Raw genomic sequence first — 19741 nt, forward strand, 5'->3', positions numbered from 1 at the left:
TACCAGCCATCAGAGACAATTATCAGGAGCGCTGCGTACAGAGGACCCTTAGTATTATTAAGAGGATCCATCCAGCGTCCTCTTTGACTTTCTACCATCAGGCAGGAGACTACGATGTATAAAGACAAGAATGGTCAGGATGGGAAACAACTCCTTCCCTCAGGCCATTAGGCTTTTGAACTCTCTGCCGCATCACATTAGAAACGTCACTGGACAATTTGTACTGTATCCTACAATATTTAATTAATGCACTTGACTTCATTATTTCACTTGTAGACTTAGTTCTTACTTTCCAAAGTTATTGTGTGTTATGTGTACTACTGTGCTTTACACCCTAGTCCAGAGAAATTTTGTCTCATTTGACAACATACATGTACATAGTTAAATGACAGTAAACTTGACCTGACTGGACTTGAACATCATACCTCCAGTCTTCCTCTCACCCTGATCAGGTAATCAATGCAGGAGAAATCCAGCTGAAACATGAGTCAATTCATCTTGCTGATAATGGACGATTTCTTCTTTGAATAAATTAGTGTAAATCTATGGAATTTTGGTCATAATATTCAAGTAAATCCATGCACTTTTGACTGCTGCCCTGTACATCCTGGATGCCAACATGTTTGGCACCATCGGATGTCCCACAATTTTGCCCCATACCACATTGTGCTTGTTAACCCAGTGCTCTCCAGCAGAGTGATAGTTTAGTGCAGCTGTCCCATGAGACAATGATGGCAAAGTGGGGCATGGAATTAGGCGGTGCCATATAAATCTGGACTTAGTCAAGTGAGTGATCCAGGATTTGTGGTACTTATGTTCTGGAACATTCTGGATCACGGTCTCTTTCACTGCCACTGCTAATGGGCGACCACCACATCTGAAAAGCAGTCGGCCTTCCTCCCAGAGGCTGCAAATGTATTGATAGCACAAAACAGGCCCTGCAACCCACTCAGACTGTGCCAACCATCCGACACCCATTTACTTTAATTCCCCTCGCATTTTCATCACCTACCTCCTCAATTCTACCACTTGAGAGCAATTCACAGTGGCCAATTCACCGAGCAATCCACCTTATTGACGTGGAATGGAACTAGAGCATCCAAAGGATATTATTCAATCACAGGCAGAATAGGCAAACCCTACTGATTGTACTGGAGGTCAGGATTAAGACCAGGTTGCTAGGGCTGAGAGATGGCAATCCCACCAACTGCACCATTGTGCCACCTCTCGAGGTCAGCCTCTAAATACTGATCTATGACAGTGTCAATGAGCTGAAAGCTACTGAGGAAGAACTGAAGTCTCTCCAAAAAGTCACCCAACTCCAAAACGCATAAAATGCTGGAGGAGCTGAGCAGGTCAGGCAGCATCTATGGAGGGATTTAGTAGGCAGTTGTCGATCCGAGGGGATCATGGGTTTGAGCCTCTGGTGGACTGTGTCCTCTCCAGGGTGCAAACCTGGGCAGGAAGATTTTAAAATCAGAGTTTTCCTTCCCTTTGGCGGGATATGGACAATCAAAGTTTCAGGCTAAGAACCTTCATCAGGGCTGGAAAAGAAGGGGGCAGAAGCCAGAAGGAAAAGGCAGGGGTGGGTGGGGAGGAGCCCAAGCTGGCAGGTGATAGGTAAGTCCAGGTGAGGGGGAAGATAAGTAGTTGAGTGGAGGAAGGGCATGAAATGTGAGAAGCTAGAAGATGATAGGTGAGGAGAGGTAAAAGGCTGAAGAAGTAGGAATCTGATAGGAGAGGGCAATAGACTGTAGAGTAAAGGAAAAGAGGTGATGGGCAAGTCATGTGGACAGGGGAAGGGAAGAGTGATTGAAGAATGAGGGGAAACAAAAGTAGAATGGTGGAAAGCAAAAGGGAGTGGTTGCCAGAAGTTTGAGAAATCAGTTTTCGCAGCATCAGGTTGAAGACTACCAAAATAGAATTGGAGGTGTTGCTCCCCCGACCTGCCTTTGGCCTTGTCGCGGCAGTAGGGGACCATGGACTGACCTATCAGTGTGGGACTGGGAAGCCCTATTGAAGTGGGTGGCCACTGGGAGATCCTGGCTCTTTTCGTTGGTGTCTGATGAAGCGGTTCTCCAACCTGTGTCAGATCTCACTGATTTTTTGAGGAGGCTGCACTGGGAGCAGCAACTGCAAATAAAGAACCCTGACAGACTTGCAGGTAAAGCATCATCTCGCCTGGAAGGATATTTAGGGCCCTGAATGGAGGCGAGGGAGGAGGTGTAGCACCTAGCAACGTTTTCGGACCCATTCTGATTGAGATGTCTCTGAGACGTAATCTGTGGGTCTCTGACCTCAGAGTCAGCCCTTACTACGTACTAAAGAGCTCTGTGCACAAAGACAGAAAAATCACTTTACCAATCTCTAAATGAGCTTTCTCACCATGGGACAGTATAATGTATGCTAGAGAATGGGGAGATTTGAAATGGTCAAAGTCAGTGCTCTTTTTAGAAGGTCTGATTGCTTGTTTCCTATTCTTCTCCTGAGTATATCTATTTCTTGCAATTATTCCAGCTGAGTGGATAAATATTACAGATATGTAAGCTAGTGGGGAGCGCTGAGATTTCAAGAACTGAAGTGTCCTGTGGCTCAGCCACATATCAACACTTTAATGTATCACCTTCAGCAGATGTTGACCTCCCATTCTGTTTCATCATTGGAAATTCATACAGGGGAATTCTTACACTGAGCCACCTTTGAGGATATTAGCATAGCAGGCCAAAATTTTCAGCAGAGAGCTAACTATTAAGGAGTATGGTGAAGGAAGTGTGAGATTTGCATGTTCTCCTGGTTTCTGCCCACATACCAAAGGCATGCAAGCTGGTAGATTAACTGGTCACCTTCCTCCTGGAGTAGTTGGGTGACCCGAGAGTCAGGATGTGATGGGTATTTGAGTGAGAGCAGATTGGGCCAATGGGATTGATGTATTTGCTCTGAATCCAGGCATAGATTCAATGGGCCAAATGTCTACTGAAGAAATATGTATAATATAGATATGAGAGAGAAGCTGAAGGATTTGTGGCCTAAACTGTGAAGTTTAGGGAACTGGGGTACATCCAACGAGAGAACTGAAGCCATGCACAAGAGGCTAAGTCATGCAACGGCCTCAAAGGGTTATAAACCAGGAGGAAATTATAGGATCGGGCAGGAGCAAGTCCCATGGAGTGTACTTAATGCAAGGAAGAGACCTGATAAACCATGACATCAACATAATAACAACCAATATAAACCAGTGAATTCAGGAGTATCTGAGTAAACTCACTTAACATGTGCTAGGCTAAAGATGGGGAAACGTTGGATGAACTCTGGTTTATCAAAGGTAAAGGGTTTGTGATTAGTGAACTCAGACATCTAGCGAGAAATAACATTTTAAGTTGGAAGAATTTATATTATTGGGACCAGTTTCTGAAATGGCCACTGGTACTCCATTGAAAGCCCAGTTCCGTTTTTCATCAGCTTTAGGGAAACAATGCAGCATGGAGCCAGGTAGCAATCAACTTTCAATCACGTCATAGTCTCCTAATTTTCCAAAGTAGCAAGTACCCAACCTTCAAGTTGAATTTCAAGTTTAATTGTCATTCAGCCATACATGAATACTGACAAACGAAATTGTGTTCCTCTGAGGCCAAGGTGCGAAACACAGTACCAACAGTCACACCCAGTGCAAGCTGCACATAGCACACATCAGGCAGCAAGCACATATGTCAGTAAAATACAGTCACACAAAAAAAACATAGTCCAAGACCCTGAGTTCATGAATGTTGCAGCAGTCTGCAGTCAATCACAGTACGTCTTGTCTTCTGCCAAGCCAACATTAGTGAGGGGTGCGGGGTGTGGTGGCAGCACCAAATCCAGCTTGGACGCTGAACCACACTGCCTCTGACATCTCTTTCCTGTGTGGCTGTAAACAGACAAGACCACGGCTTGAGGCCTAGCCCTTGCGGCTCCCCAGCCTTCTGCTCCTGCTGTCCGCCAATAAACCGGTGAATCGGACTTGCAGCGTTCCGCATTAACAATGTCCAACAGGGTCTTCCGATCACTCGCTGTCAGACTGCAGACCGCCTTCGCCCACCGATTCCTCTGCTGCCGACAGCAATTCGATCTGCACCAGGTCCAGCTCCTTAAGTTTCTCCGCCAACGAGCAACTCATCGGTGGGGTAGACCTGCAGTACCTTAAATACTTAGTGTTCAGCAGGATCTTGTGATCATAAAAAAATAAACTTAAAAAGAACAACACCTTTGGTTGACCGTGTAAAAGCTGCTGCGATCGAACATGCCAGCCATCTTACCTGAACATAGAACATAGGACATAGAATAGTACAGCACAGTACAGGCCCTTCGGCCCACAATGTTGTGCCAGCCCTTAAACCCTGCCTCCCATTTAACCCCCCACCTTAAATTCCTCCATATACCTGTCTATTAGTCTCTTAAACTTCACGAGTGTATCTGCCTCCACCACTGACTCAGGCAGTGCATTCCACGCACCAACCACTCTCTGAGTAAAACACCTTCCTCTAATATCCCCTTGAACTTCCCACCCCTTACCTTAAAGCCACGTCCTCTTGTATTGAGCAGTGGTGCCCTGGGGAAGAGGCGCTGGCTATCCACTCTATCTATTCCTGTTATTATCTTGTATACCTCTGTCATGTCTCCTGTCATCCTCCTCCTCTCCAAAGAGTAAAGCCCTAGCTCCCTTCATCTCTGATCATAATCCATACTCTCTAAACCAGGCAGCATCCTGGTAAATCTCCTCTGTACCCTTTCCAATGCTTCCACATCCTTCCTATAGTGAGGCGAGTTATAGTGAAGGGAGCAACTAATCTTCTGGGCTGGAATTATGCCAACTATTAACTTGTATATATGAAGCAATAAGTAATGCAGTGCTGAAGCTGTGGTGTTTCTTTTTCTCCCCCGAGGCAACAAGGGGAGGCAGAATAAGGAATAGATGATATTTACTTCTCGTGTTGTATGGGTAAGAGGGGTTAAAATATACAGTGGAGGCAGGATGTTCACTGCTTGCAGCAATTTCACAGACACAAGCCAAATGTGACAGTGCAGCACCAATGTGAATCATATCTACACTATGTTTTTGACATTTACTTGGAGCAGATGTCCTGTGAGGATAGGAGCCGAGGGAGAGGTTACTCTGCTCCCTGGCAGAGTGCACAGGAATTGATATACGTATCCCGTAAATACCTCAAAACGCTGATATCATCTGTGCTATCCGCAGAGATTTACACCCCATAGCTGGCTTACCAGTGTTCTTAAGACAGTTACAATTTCTGCAGAAACTTTGCCATAAATCTGCTGTTGGGCCAGATTGATTGTAAACAGATTGCTGTACTACAGTACAACTCACAAAGGGAGAGAGCAGAAGGCAGCACTGTCAACTTCCAGACAAGCTGTGTCTGTTTGAGATGAATTTTCTTGTCTTTTTTTTTTGTTTCTCTTGCATGTGTGTGTGTGTGTGTGTGTGTTTGGGGGTGTCTGTGTGTGTGTGTGTCTGTGTGTGTGTGTGTGTGTGTGTGTGTGTGTGTGTATGTGTGTATGTGTGTTTGGGGGTGTCTGTGTGTGTGTGTGTATGTGTGTGTGTGTGTTTGGGGGTGTCTGTGTGTGTGTGTGTTTGGGTGTGTGTGTATGTGTGTGTGTGTGTGTCTTTGGATGTGTGTGTGTGTTTGGGTGTGTGTGTGTGTGTGTCTTTGGGTGTGTGTGTGTGTTTGGGTGTGTGTGTGTGTGGGGGTGTGTGTGTGTGTGTGTGTGTGTGTGTGTGTATGTGTGTGTGTGTGTTTGGGGGTGTCTGTGTGTGTGTGTGTATGTGTGTGTGTGTGTTTGGGGGTGTCTGTGTGTGTGTGTGTTTGGGTGTGTGTGTATGTGTGTGTGTGTGTGTGTGTGTGTGTCTTTGGATGTGTGTGTGTGTTTGGGTGTGTGTGTGTGTGTGTCTTTGGGTGTGTGTGTGTGTGTTTGGGTGTGTGTGTGTGGGGGGGTGTGTGTGTGTGTGTTTGGGGATGTGTGTGTGTGTGTGTTTGGAGGTGTGTGTGCGTGTGTGTCTGTGTGTGTGTGTTTGGGTGTGTGTGTATGTGTGTGTGTTTGGGTGTGTGTGTGTGTGTGTCTTTGGGTGTGTGTGTGTGTGTGGGTGTGTGTGTGTTTGGGGATGTGTGTGTGTGTTTGGAGGTGTGTGTGCGTGTGTGTGTGTGTGTGTGTTTAGGTGTGTGTGTGTGTGTGTTTGTGTGTGTGTGTGTGTGTGTGTGTGTGTGTGTGTTTGGGGGTGTGTGTGCATGTGTGTGTTTGGGTGTGTGTGTGTGTGTCTGTGTGTTTGGGTGTGTGTGTATGTGTGTGTGTGTGTTTGGGGGTGTGTGTGCATGTGTGTGTTTGGGGGTGTGTGTGTATGTGTGTGTGTGCGTGTGTGTGTGTGTGTGTGTGTTTGGGTGTGTGTGTGTGTGTGTGTGTGTGTGTTGTTGGGGGTGTGTGTGTGTGTGTGTGTGTGTGTGTGTGTGTGTGTGTGTGTGTATGTGTGTAACTCCCATGGAGAGTGAAAGTGCTGCATAACTGGTTTCTTCACCCTCAGCGGGACAATTCAGTGGCACCACTCAGAACTCTAACAAACTGATATCCTACACCTATGGTCTGTGGGCACAGCAGTGGTTTAAAGAATAATGAAATATACTACCATAGGTTTCTTTCAGCAAAAGGGAGGTTCTTGAGTTTTAAAAAGGGACTTTATTGTGTACAGGATCACTAAACAATGACCTTGCACCTCTTAATGCCCCCCTCCCCCAGAAAATGGAAAATGGAGATTCAGACAGATCTTTAGTTTTTCTGGAGTAGACCATTAACAACTTCATCACTCTTCATGTGACAGCTTTTGTAAAACGTGGATGTAGATTCTGCTTTCCAAAAAGAGAGCAGCGAGGAAGGACATGTCAGCTTTCCACTCGTTCCACATTAACTTGCTTTATTTTTCTCTTGTGTGCTGTGAGCACCATAACCAGCACCTACCAGTCCGCCAGAAAAAGCAGAATCTCCCGGAGGCCACCCATTTCAATTCTACTTTCCATTCCCATTCTGATATGTCAGTCCATGGCCTCCTCCACTGCCACGATGAGGCCACACTCAGGTTGGAGGAGCAACACCTGATACTCCGTATGGGTAGCCTCCAAACTGGTGGCATGAACATGGATTTCTCAAAATTCTGGTAATTGCCCCCACCCCTTCACCGTTCCCCCATTCCTGTTTCCCTCTCTCACTTAATCCCCTCACCTGCTATCACCTCCCTCTAGTGCTCCTTGCCCTTCCCTCTTCCATGGTCTTCTACCCTCTCCTATCAGATACCCCCTTCTCCAGCCCTTTAATTCTCTCACCGATCAACTTCCCAGCTCTTTACCTCACACCTCGCCCTCTCCCGGTTTCACCTATCACCTGTCACCTTGTACTTCTTCCTCCCCTCCCCCACCTTCTTGCTGTAACTTCTCATCTTTCTTCCCCGTGCTGATGAAGGGTCTCGGCCTGAAACGTAGACTGTTTACTCTTTTCCATAGATGCTGCCTGGCCTGGATGCTTTCTAGGCATTAGCTGTCCAATTAGACCAATTCCTGCCCCTTGATTCTGCTCACAAGTGATGGAAATCATCAACGGCAGCCCCATAAAGCTGTACTTACTCCCAATCACCTGTTCATTGATGCTTCTGTTGGTTGACCAGGGCCATTTGGACTCAGACCTATCCAGGAGCCTTCGATGGTCCAATCATGACAATAAGAGGTGGTTGGGAGGTGGTGTTGGCCTTCCTCTGCAGTCATTTATATTGGGGACACACTGCAGCCAAGAGAAAATCAGAAACAAGAGAAAATCTGCAGATGCTGGAAATCCGAGTAACACACACAAAATACTGGAGGAACTCGGCAGGCCAGGCAGCATCTATGGAAAAGAGTGCAGTCGACGTTACTTTTTTCCATAGATGCTGCCCGACCTGCTGAGTTCCTCCAGCAGTTTGTGTGTGTTACTGCAGCCAGTATACACCGGCTGGATGATAACAGGTATGAATCAAGTACGCAGATTTGACTGAAAGCATTGGGAATGCTCGGCAAGGTCAGGGAGTATCAGATTGATAGCATAAGCCAGAAACATTAACTCCTTTCTCTCTATCCATCAACGCTGCCCGGCCGGTGTAATATTTCCAGCTCTCTCTCTCTCTCTTGGTTTATCTCAGGTTCAATTTTTGGCATTTACTATTTTTTTTGATTTTCAATTGACAATAGACGGCCATTCGGCCCTTCGAGCCAGCACCGCCATTCACTGTGATCATGGCTGATCATCCACTATCAGTATCCAGTTCCTGCCTTATCCCCATCACCTTTGATTCCGCTATCTTTAAGAGCTCTATCCATCTCTTTCTTGAAAGCATTCAGAGACTTGGCTTCCACAGCCTTCTGGGGCAGAGCATTCCATATATCCACCACTCTCTGGGTGAAAAAGTTTTTCCTCAACTCCGTTCCAAATGACCTACCCCTTATTCTTAAACTGTGGCCTCTGGTTCTGGACTCACCCATCAGCGGGAACATGCTTCCTGCCTCCAGCGTGTCCAATCCCTTAATAATCTTATATGTTTCAATAAGATCCCCTCCCAGCCTTCTAAATTCCAGAGTATACAAGCCCAGTCGCTCCAATCTTTCGACATATGACAGTCCCGCCATCCTGGGAATTAACCTTGTGAACCTACGCTGCACTCCCTCAATAGCAAGAATGTCCTTCCTCAAATTTGGAGACCAAAACTGCACACAGTACTCCAGGTGTGGTCTCACCAGGGCCCTGGACAGCTGCAGAAGGACCTCTTTGCTCCTATACTCAATTCCCCTTGATATGACTTAGTGTTGAGCTTGAGATTTATTAAAGCTGAACCCATCCAAAATGGAGAATATTCCATAAATCTGCCTTGTAGATAGTGAAAAGGAGACACAAGAATGGCTTTGGCCATCAGGAGGTGGGTCACTTGTTCAAGGACACCTGGACTCTGACAAGTTCTTGAGGCCACTGAATGACCAGACTAACTTATAGGACTGTTGATGATGGCGTCTAGCAGTTTGCATATGAGCAGAATCAGGGGACAGAAAGTGGCCTACCTGGACTTGTCCCATTTGTTTTGTGAGCAGGGGACTCCTGGTCAATCTTTCACGTTGCCAGCAGATGCATTTTTAATAATTGCACGACGTCAACTTGGCCAGAGTTACTGTTAGTTTGAGAAAATGTCATTAATTCAGCAGTCAACAGCTTTTTGATTGTTATTGCTATCATTTAGAGTGAATACCACCAAAGAATGTTTCTTTCTGGAGAACCATTGGTCAAGGTGTTACACCTGTACAAAAATATAGGAAGAGATATTGCTCATCGCAAGCAACACTCTTCCCTGTACACTATGTTCATGTTCGTAATTATCATTGTTCCGAAATTATATCCATTAGCATCCATTTATTCTGCTCAATTTACACATGAGAACTTCTGGGTGAAGTAGAGTCATTGCTGAATAAGACTGGACATTTCTGCACATTGCTCAGAATGATGTGTCTCACGTTTTCCCTGTATACTGTGCACAACTCGAGGCATGATGTCCAATTCCGTTCTTACAGGAATAAATTAGAGTTTTGCATTCAAATAGATTCATTTGGATGCAGCTTAACTCCTTCACTGAACAATAAAAACAAACAGGATGTCGTGCCTCTTCGGACAAGGTATCACATCACCTCCTATTGCACCCCATCTGGAAGCATGTTCAGCGGTAAATCTGGGCCCTCTGCTTTTAGAACATACTGGGAATGGAAGAGAGAGTCATGTAAGGGGACCTGTAAGGTTCCTCTGCCATGATGTCAAAGGTAGGAGATGACACGATCTCCAAATTGATATGATGAACCAAGGATTAAAAGAACGTAGGAGGTATGCGCCTTCTGAGCTGCAGGAACACAAGTTTAAATATTTAGAAGATGGATGAGGTACAGCTCTTCATCACCGTTACTTAAAGTTATGTTCCACCCCGAAACCCAATCTTCAAAACAAAACTCACCTTCCTACCAGGAAGAAGCACACACCAAGTAATGAATGTCGCAAGTAATTTCGTTTTTCTATTTATTAACAAACTGTGTTAATTGCCAGCATTTATACTCTTCCTAATTCTACTAAACTACAGAGGCAACTAAAACTCAAGCGTAGAGTCACATATCAGTGAGAGTTGCCAAGGACGGCAGATTTCCTTCGAAGCAATGATCTGAGAGTTAGCGTTACTGACACTTCTTTTTCTTAAAGGAATCTAGACTCATTTAATTACTTGAATTTAAGTTTCCCCATGGGGATTCAAATTCATGATCCTAGGTCAACGATACAGAGTCCCCGTTGCCGACCCAGTTTATCCATTGCATTACTGGATACTCGCATGGGATAATTTCTTGTCTCTGCCTTGGAGGTCAGTAGTGTTTCCAGTGAAGTTCTACGTGTCTGCACAGATGGGAGGAATAGAGATGGGGGAAAAATACACTGTTTGATTGATAGACAAAGGAGAAATTATCATTTGATCCAAGAAGGTGAAGAGACGGAATACCTTGTGTGCATCAGATGCATCACTGAAATATCTGCTGGTGGAGTAACCAGTGTTGATTCTCAGTATCAGAAGTTAACAGAAACAGAAAAGAACAGTTTGTTGTACTTTCAGTATTTGCATCACAAAATCATGTGAACTTTGCAACGAGAGAGTATCTGAGGGGAATAGAATGAATTCTTTTATACATCTGGGTAACTACAGATTCAGATTCAGTCTGGGTCAGTGTGTCTGGAAGTTGGAGCTTTGTGGACCTGGGCCAGAAACCGGCTCGATGCATGTGAGTCTGAGATTCCCGGCCCAAGGGAACTGTGGTCAGAGGCCGAGCAGTGGTTTGTCCTGGGGTTGGAAGCATGTCTGTGCGTGTGAATTGGTGGGAGGGGAGCAAAGTGCATGTTTTGCTGCTCTTGTCGCTGCTGGTGTCGCTCTGCTGAACACTGCGATTGCGGGCAGGCTGTGTTGGCTCTGGAGTGCGTCTGACGACAATCGCAGGCTTCCCCCAGGCACATCCTCGGGGTGCGTTGCTCATTCACGCAACCCATGCATTTCACAAATAAATGAATCGGAATCCACGTAATCTAAATCATTGCCAAGTTTGACAGCGGTGGCAGCATCCCACTCTACAAACTTGTAGTCTAAAGTAAGCTGAGCCCTCAAAGCAGTGCTGAGGGAGAGCTGCATCATCAGAGGTTGAATGGAATCCTGAACTCTCCATTTCAGATGAAAGGAAAGGAGCCCAAGGCACTATATCAAAGAAGACCAAGAGAAATTTGCCAATATCCCATTCAACTTCATCTCCCAAGCATATCTAAAATCAGCTAATCACATTTTTTGATATGCAAGTTGGCTGCTGTTTTCCATTGTCCATTTTACGAAGGCCAGTACTTTGCAATATAGCTTTGGTTGACCTGAGGTCGTGTGCGTAAATTTTTAAAAGCAAGTCCTTCTTTCCTTCCTCCTAAACACCATATACTCCATTTACGTATGCACGATTAGAAAGTATGGAACTCTATACATAGCAATGTCCAGCATGATCTAAACTCCTTGCAGTATACCTTTCATTGTTACTTCCAATTACATTCACAGAAACGCAAGTATTGAGTACTCAGGAGACTTTGAAAGCAACAAAATAAATTGTGAGTTGGTCTCTCAATTCACAGCCATCGTTGCTAGGCAACCTGCCACACTAATTTTGTGCGTGTTTAGGTAGTGAAGTAAATTGTCGGGGCAATATTAATCACAGCAATGAAGTAGATAATCAAAACAATGAAGTAGATAAACAAGACAATGAGGTAGATAAACAAAACAATGTTAGATAAACAAAACAATGAGGTAGATAAACGACAACTAGAGCACAAACTCTACATACAATCGTACTCGAATCGGAGACACTCTCCAACAAGATGAAGGAAGGACCCAAGAAAACTTCAGTGGAAAGATTTTTTACGAGACAATATTCTTAAGGTTACAAAAAATGCTGGTGAACGCAGCAGGTCAGGCATCATCTCTAGGAAGAGGTGCAGTCGACTTTTCGGGCCGGGACCCTTCGTCAGGACTAACTGAAACAAGAGATAGTAAGAGATTTGAAAGTGGGAGGGGGAGGGGGAGATCCAAAATGATAGGAGAAGACAGGAGGGGGAGGGATAGAGCCAAGAGCTGGAGAAGGGAGAGGATCATGGGACAGGAAGCCTGGGGAGAAAGAGAAGGGGGAAGGGGAGCCCGACGGGTGGAGAGCAGGCAAGGAGTTATAGTGAGAGGGACAGAGGGAGAAAAAAGAGAGAGCGCTAAAGGGGGGAAAAATTTAAAAATATATAAAATGAATAAATAAGGGATGGAGTGTGAAGGGGAGGAGGGGCATTAACGGAAGTTAGAGAAGTCAATATTCATGCCATCAGGTTGGAGTCTACCCAGACGGAATATAAGGTATTGTTCCTCCAACCTGAGTGTGGCTTCATCTTGACAGTAGAGGAGGCTGTGGATAGACATATCAGAATGGAAATGGGACATGGAATTAAAATGTGTGGCCACTGGGAGATAGATAGATAGACAGATAGATATACTTCATTGATCCCGAGGGAAATTGGTTCGGAATGTAAATATTTTCAGCGCTAAAAACCCAAATAAAACTCTCTCTACCAGCATGTTAGAGAGGGTGCAGCTTCAACGTGTTACCGTAAAAAAAAACAAAAAAAACTTAAGTTAAAAAGTAAGAAGAAAAAAGTAAGAATACTGATCGGAACGGCTGTAACAGGCTGCATGCACGATCGGCGCATACACACTGACTTGCACCCTAGTGGGGTGGCGGGAGGATGGGATCTTGCTTTCTCTGGCGGACAGAGTGTAAGGTGTTCAGGAAAGTGGTCTCCCAGTCTGCGTCAGGTCTCGCCAAGGTATAGAAGGCCTCACCAGGAGCACCGGACGCAGTATATCACCCCAGCTGACTCACAGGTGAAGTGTCGCCTCACCTGGAAGGACTGTCTGGGGCCCTGAATGGTGGTAAGGGAGGAAGTGTAAGGGCATGTGTAGCACTTGTTCCGCTTACAGGGATAAGTGCCGGGAGGGAGATCGGTGAGAAGAGGTGGGCAAGGGAGTCGCGTAGGGAGTGATCCCTGCGGAAAGCAGAAAGAGGTGGGGAGGGAAAGATGTGCTTGGTAGTGGGATCCCGTTGGAGGTGGCGGAAGTTACGGAGAATTATATGTTGGACCTGGAGGCTGGTGGGGTGGTAGGTTAGGACAAGGGGAACCCTATTCCTAGTGGGGTGGTGGGAGGATGGGATGAGAGCAGATGTGCGTGAAATGGGAGAGATGCGTTTGAGAGCAGAGTTGATGGTGGAGGAAGGGAAGCCTCTTTCTTTAAAAAAGGAAGACATCTCCTTTGTCCTGGAATGTAAAGCCTCATCCTGAGAGCAGATGCGGCGGAGACGGAGGAATTGCAAGAAGGGGGTGGCATTTTTACAAAAGACAGGGTGGGAAGAGGTCCAGGTAGCTGTGAGAGTCCATAGGCTTATAGTAGACATCAGTAGATAAGCTGTCTCCAGAGATAAAGACAGAAAGATCAAGAAAGGGGAGGGAGGTGTCGGAAATGGACCAGGTACCTCTTCCTATAGCTGCTGCCTGACCTGCTGCGTTCACCAGCATTTTTTGTGTGTGTTGCTTGAATTTCCAGCATCTGCAGATTTCCTTGTGTCTGCATTCTTAAGGTTAATTGGGATGAAGTCTGGTGATTTGAGTTGACTTGTATATCAGCAGAGACCCACTGACTGGGAGAATGGACTAATTGGTTGAGGATAAAATTCCTGCACACTGAAGATCTAGAATCACCTTGCTGTTGCACAAGTAGAGATCGTTTTTTCCCCAAAACAAAGACGATTCCTGCTTCAGATATTTGACTAGCATTAGTGTCTGACCGAATTCATGTAACTGAGGAAGGATAATATGCCCCTATTTTCTGTTACCTGCAGGTTTCTGACTAAGAAACAATTGCAAATTTGTATGGCAGTTTAGAGTTACTATATGCTTCAAAGTATTTATTATGATTTAGTAATCTTATTTTTTGTGTTATATAGAGTTGAGAAAAGAGAATTTCCACTTACACGTTTGCCACATTGCAACATCACCTGAAACTTCTTGCAGTTCATTATTATGAACTGTGGTACCTATTGCTAGTTGACAAGCAGAGGAAGTTCTCATTAGACACTTGACCTGTGGTCTTAGCAGGAAAGGAAAGATGTTCAGGAGACCACATTTTCAGACTTGAGAGGATTTACAACAATATTGCTGAAGAGGTATTATTGAGTTCAGTTTTCATTTCAACTTTAGATGATGTGACATGGGGCAGTGTTACTAAGTTTATAGACTATATTGCGATTCGTTTCATTTTCTGTAAATGCCCGCAAAAAATGAATCTGAAGGTGACGTATGCGTATTTTGATAATAAATATATTTTGAACTTTGAGATTATAAGGCAATGCAGGAGACAGTGTTAAGAATAGCTGGGTGCAAGCTACATTGATACAAAGGCTGAGTAGGGCATTAAGCCCTATGGGCCTGCCCTGCCACTCAATCTGGTTCCTCTGTCCCTGTTACAGATTTCAAACTACTTCTCATTACCTTGAGTGCCTTTTGTATCATGAACTCAATAAAGGACGTACAGTCAATGACTCGGCCTCTGATATCAAACTCCACAGGAGTAAAGTCTCTCCATATCTCAGATCTACATGTTTTACATGACCCTTGGTTCCAAACACCACACACAGGGAAATATCTTCTCATTCTCCAGTCTATCAAGTCCTGTCAGAATTTTGTATGTTTCAAAGACACTTCCTGTCACTCTTCTAAACTCTTTATCAGCCCAACCAAAAGAGCCAGTAGCTTTCAATATGAAGAGGAAAGAAAGGTTCATTTCAGGAAGACTAATAAGGAAAGACTGAATGTTCTAAAAGTACAATATTAGGAAGTGTAGAATTCTGGAAGACATTGTGTGTATGTGGGCCCCAATCCTAAAGACGTTACTACGATAGAAAGGATCACTTAGAAAGACATGACGGTTGTTTGATCATATAAAGAAAGCAACAAGGTGTATAACAACAAAAAGTTGTAGAAACTTGTTAATCATCAGTTGGAACACAGTGTATTTCTGGGCATCATAGTTCAATAAAAATATAAATGCGATTGAGATGCAGGGATATATTTTTCAGGATTATATGAGGAATTTCATTTATGAGCAAAAGGCTGGGAAAAATTTTAGGGGATTTTTAGGTGGAAAAGGGAAGATGATATGGTAACCTAATAAAGATTATCAGAAGTTAAAAATCTGATGTAGCAAATGGAGTAAAACATTCCCTTTAGAGATTTAGGGGTTGTGTATTAACCATTAAAATTTTTTGTTTCAAAATCATTGGTTAGATTATTGCTGAGAAATATTTGCACCTCTGTGCTTAACTGGTGGCATTTGCCCTCATTTGGACTATCACTTATGTGTGCCCAAATTTGCAAATCTCAAACTTCTTAGCATCCTTTTGCCTCCATCATTCAGACTTCTCGTGGAGTACAGTAACGAAGCAGCAATCGTTCAGGGAAATTGTCCTGCTGGATCTGCTGCAGGTTCAGTAATGCCACCTGAGTGTTCATTTGGAAGGCCAAGATGTTCCATGGCAAAGCAGGTCCGCTGCCAATCCATGCAAGAATGTGGTAAGAGACACTAATGCCTTCATCCCATTTTACAGCCTTTGATTTTCAACCAATCGCTTTTCTTCTGCTAAGCAGCCTTCAAAGTTGCTAAAACTTCACAACAAATGCTTTCTTTTGACAAAGGGTAGAAGATTGGGAAGGACTGTTTAAGTAATTGGTCAATTTGTACATCCTATTTGTAATGCCAGCCTCTCAAAGTCCAATCCTACATCCCATCATGAGAGATGGAAACAGGTAAGGCCAGCCAACAGGTCTCTGATGAAGCTGTAAGGGCCAACCCCCTATTGAGTGGATGCAATGGATTGAAGAAGCACTGGTGAACTCCAACTATGCCATCGACTTCAGAGGATGATGGATACAGGAGGTCATCGATAGCCTATGCTCCACTGCCCAACAAGAACATTTGTAATGTGAAAGTTCTCTGACAATCATAAACATGAGAAATTCTGCTGATACTGGAAATCCAGAGTGGCTTCCTCCATTTGTTGCATGTGTTTCTCTGACAATCATACCTCTTCTGACTTTCTACATTTTTTTACTTTAATGCTTGAAGCTTAAGAAAATGTGACCCACGTATCAGTTGAGTGGTAAACACTTCAAACCTAGAGACTTGAGGAATGCGAGATTACTTCCCAATACACTTAATGTGAGAACAAGAGCATTTAATTTAAGACTTCAGTTTGCTTCTTAAAATATTAGAGAATCTGATATTCTGATATCTGATATCTGAGAAACAAGGCATTGGTGAGGCCAAATTTGGAGTATTGGGTACAGTTCTGGTCACCGAATTATAGGAAAGATGTCAATAAAATTGAGAGAATACAGAGGAGATTTACTAAAATGTTGCCTGGGTTTCTCTCCTAAGTTACAGAGAAAGGTTGAACAAGTTAGGTCGTTATCCTTTGAAGCGTAGAAGGTTGAGGGGGGACTTGATAGAGGTGTTTAAAATTATGAGGGGGATAGATAGAGCTGACGTGGATAGGCTTTTTCCATTGAGAATGGGGGAGATTCAAACAAGAGGACATGAGTTGAGAGTTAAAGGGCAAAAGTTTAGGGGTAACATGAGGGAGAACTTCTTTACTCAGAGAGTGGTAGCTGTGTGGAACGAGCTTCCAGCAGAAGTGGTGGAGGCAGGTTCGATGTTGTCATTTAAAGTTAAATTGGATAGATATATATGGACAGGAAAGGAATGGAGGGTTATGGGCTGAGTGCAGGTCAGTGGGACTAGGTGAGAGTAAGAGTTCGGCATGAACTAGAAGGGCCGAGATTGCCTGTTTTCATGCTGTAATTGTTATACGGTTATATGGTTATAATCTGCTAATGTTATTTTGCTGCAAGTCCAAAATCATCATATGAGGTAAAAAGAAGCTTATTTTGTGATGATATTGGGTTCACCATCTACAAAGCTCAAAAGTAGATTTTAATGCCTATTCAATATAGGTGTCTACAGGCACCCTCACTATAGGGAGGTTATACTTTATCAACCTACGATACAAGGGCTAGCTTACTTCCCGTCTAGCCCTTGCAGCAATTCTAGCTGAGTGGTGCGTACCCCCTCCCTACCAAGGACGAGATACTTCCAACCAACAAAGTAGCTGAGACAGGTTTATTTTATTTTTAATGATACATGTTTAAACTTAGACTAAAAGTTCTTAACACACGTTGAAAACCCACAGGGGATTTCTGATTTATAAAAGATTGCCAAATTACAAAAGAATGATAAACTACAAAGGATTTCTAAACACAGGTATGAAGTAAAAGAACTTACCAATGAATTGCAGGAAAATGAGTCTCTGTCACAGAAACCAAAGGTCGAGGAATGAATTCTAGTTCCTTCTGCCAACCCGCCTTTGTCATTCCTCACAATCACCAATGCTTTCAAACATTTCCACTGTTTTGCTACTTGTTGACTCTATCTGCATGTGATGTTCCTCAGATACCTTTGCTGGAACAAAGTAATTCACACAGAGGGTCTAAAAGCTTCTAGGGAGAAAGATCTCAGACACCCAAAATTAATGACTTTGAGTACACAAGTATCCCAACTGTTGATTGATCAATTATACCCGTGATCTGTTTGATGTTCTAAGTGACAGAATCAGTCTGGTCTGCGAGCTTCCTTGAACTCAGTCATAATGGTGCAAATAACTGAGCCAGTATTCCCTGTTTTGATGCAGGCCAATTAACATAACCTTATTGTTTTACATTGATTAAACATAGGCCTAAAAGATCACATTGTTTACTTGTTTACAAAAAGAAGCTGAGCAAGAAATATTAGTTAGAAATTTAACTTTGTCACAAACAACTCTGACCCTTTGGAAAGGTCATGCTACTGGTCCAGAAAGCTGGGGTTAGCAAGAAGGCCCTTGGGCCATGGAAAGTGAATATCCGCCACAATTTAATTGCTTTCTGACTTGTATTGCTGGGAATTGTGTAATGAGAAGATGCTGGACAATCAGTAGTGGGATCAGGGAAGCTGGAGGCAGGAGATATTGTCTGACATCTCTGGGAATATTTTCAATCAGAATTGGAAATACTGGGAACCAGTGAGGGAGGGGAAGTCCCTTCCAGATTTGATGTGCGCCAAGATCATCACACATTCACATTGTTCCTGGACAGTATTGGCTGGTAGGAACCTCCCATCCTGTTTACCATGGAGAACAGAAAAATCTCCGTTTAAGTGGACGGGATCGGGAGTGACAATAAACAGCACCATAGAAATTAAACCACCAAATAATTACAACGTATAAACTGGTTTGTTTTATATGGACGTGGGAAAATAGGTGAATATATTAAAGGGTGTGTGGGAGATTCTAATATGTACAGATTAGAGAATGGAGTAATTGTGCAATTAATTTAGCAGATGTTTAATGATTCTTCCCCCACTGTGGGGGTAAGAATTTAACCTTGTCTAAAACTGATATATTGAGGTTGCTGGAAATCTGAAATTAAACAGACCAGCAATGTTAACTCTCTCTCTCCATTGATGCTTCTCTATCTGAGTAGTTCCAGCACTCTGCTTCATTTAACCTTGTCTCTTTCGCTCTGTGATCATCCAGACCCAGTTTAAATTTTATTTAGTGCAATCCTGACATGTGCAAAATAGAATGAAAGACTTGGGGTCATGTTAACCTTTTCTTTTGACTTCTGGACTTGTCAAAGTCCCTTCAGCAAATGACTGTTAAAATTTAGTCGTTATGGCAACGTGCCAGTCACTGTCCTGTATGAAGAAACAACATGGCATAATAACCAAACCAATAAAGATCACAAACTTTTGGAGGAACTTAGTGTGTCAAGCAGCATCTGTGAAAGAGAATGGATAGTCAGTGTCCTGGATTAAGACCCTTCACCCCGATCCCAGCTGAAGGCCATTAAAACATTGGTGGTCTATTTCCCTCCACAAATGCTGATTTATCTCTTGATTTCCTACAGCAATTTTTACTTAGTTGCTCAGGATTCCAGCACCTGCGGACCCTTGTGTCACTCTTTAGTCTTGAGTATTGAGGGATAAATTTGATCAGAATATCAGGGAAAACCACCTGCCCTTCAGAATTTGAAACCCTGTGGGCAAGAAGATAAGGGGTCAGTTGAGCATTTTATCTGAGTAACAGCAGATTCTGGCCATGTTAGTGTGTAACGTTCTCTCAGGATCCCGTTCAAAAGCATCAGCATAGATTTTTGTGCTCTTTTCTGAGGATTTTTACTTTTTATTTAGATACAGCAGGGAGTTAGCCTTTCGAACTGCGCCACTCAGTAATATCCTGATTTAATCCTAGCCTAACTGCAAGACAATTTACAATGACCAATTTACCTACCAACCGGTATGACTTTGGACTGTGGGAGGAAAGCAGGGCACCCAGAGGAAACCCATGCAGTCAAGGTGGAGAACGTACAAACTCTTACAGACAGCGGTGAGAATTGAAGCTGGGTCATTGGTACTGTAAAGTGCTGTGCTAACCAGTACACCACCGTGCCA

This window comes from Mobula hypostoma, chromosome 17 (genome assembly GCF_963921235.1).
Source record: "Mobula hypostoma chromosome 17, sMobHyp1.1, whole genome shotgun sequence".
Taxonomy (NCBI): Eukaryota; Metazoa; Chordata; class Chondrichthyes; order Myliobatiformes; family Myliobatidae; genus Mobula; species Mobula hypostoma.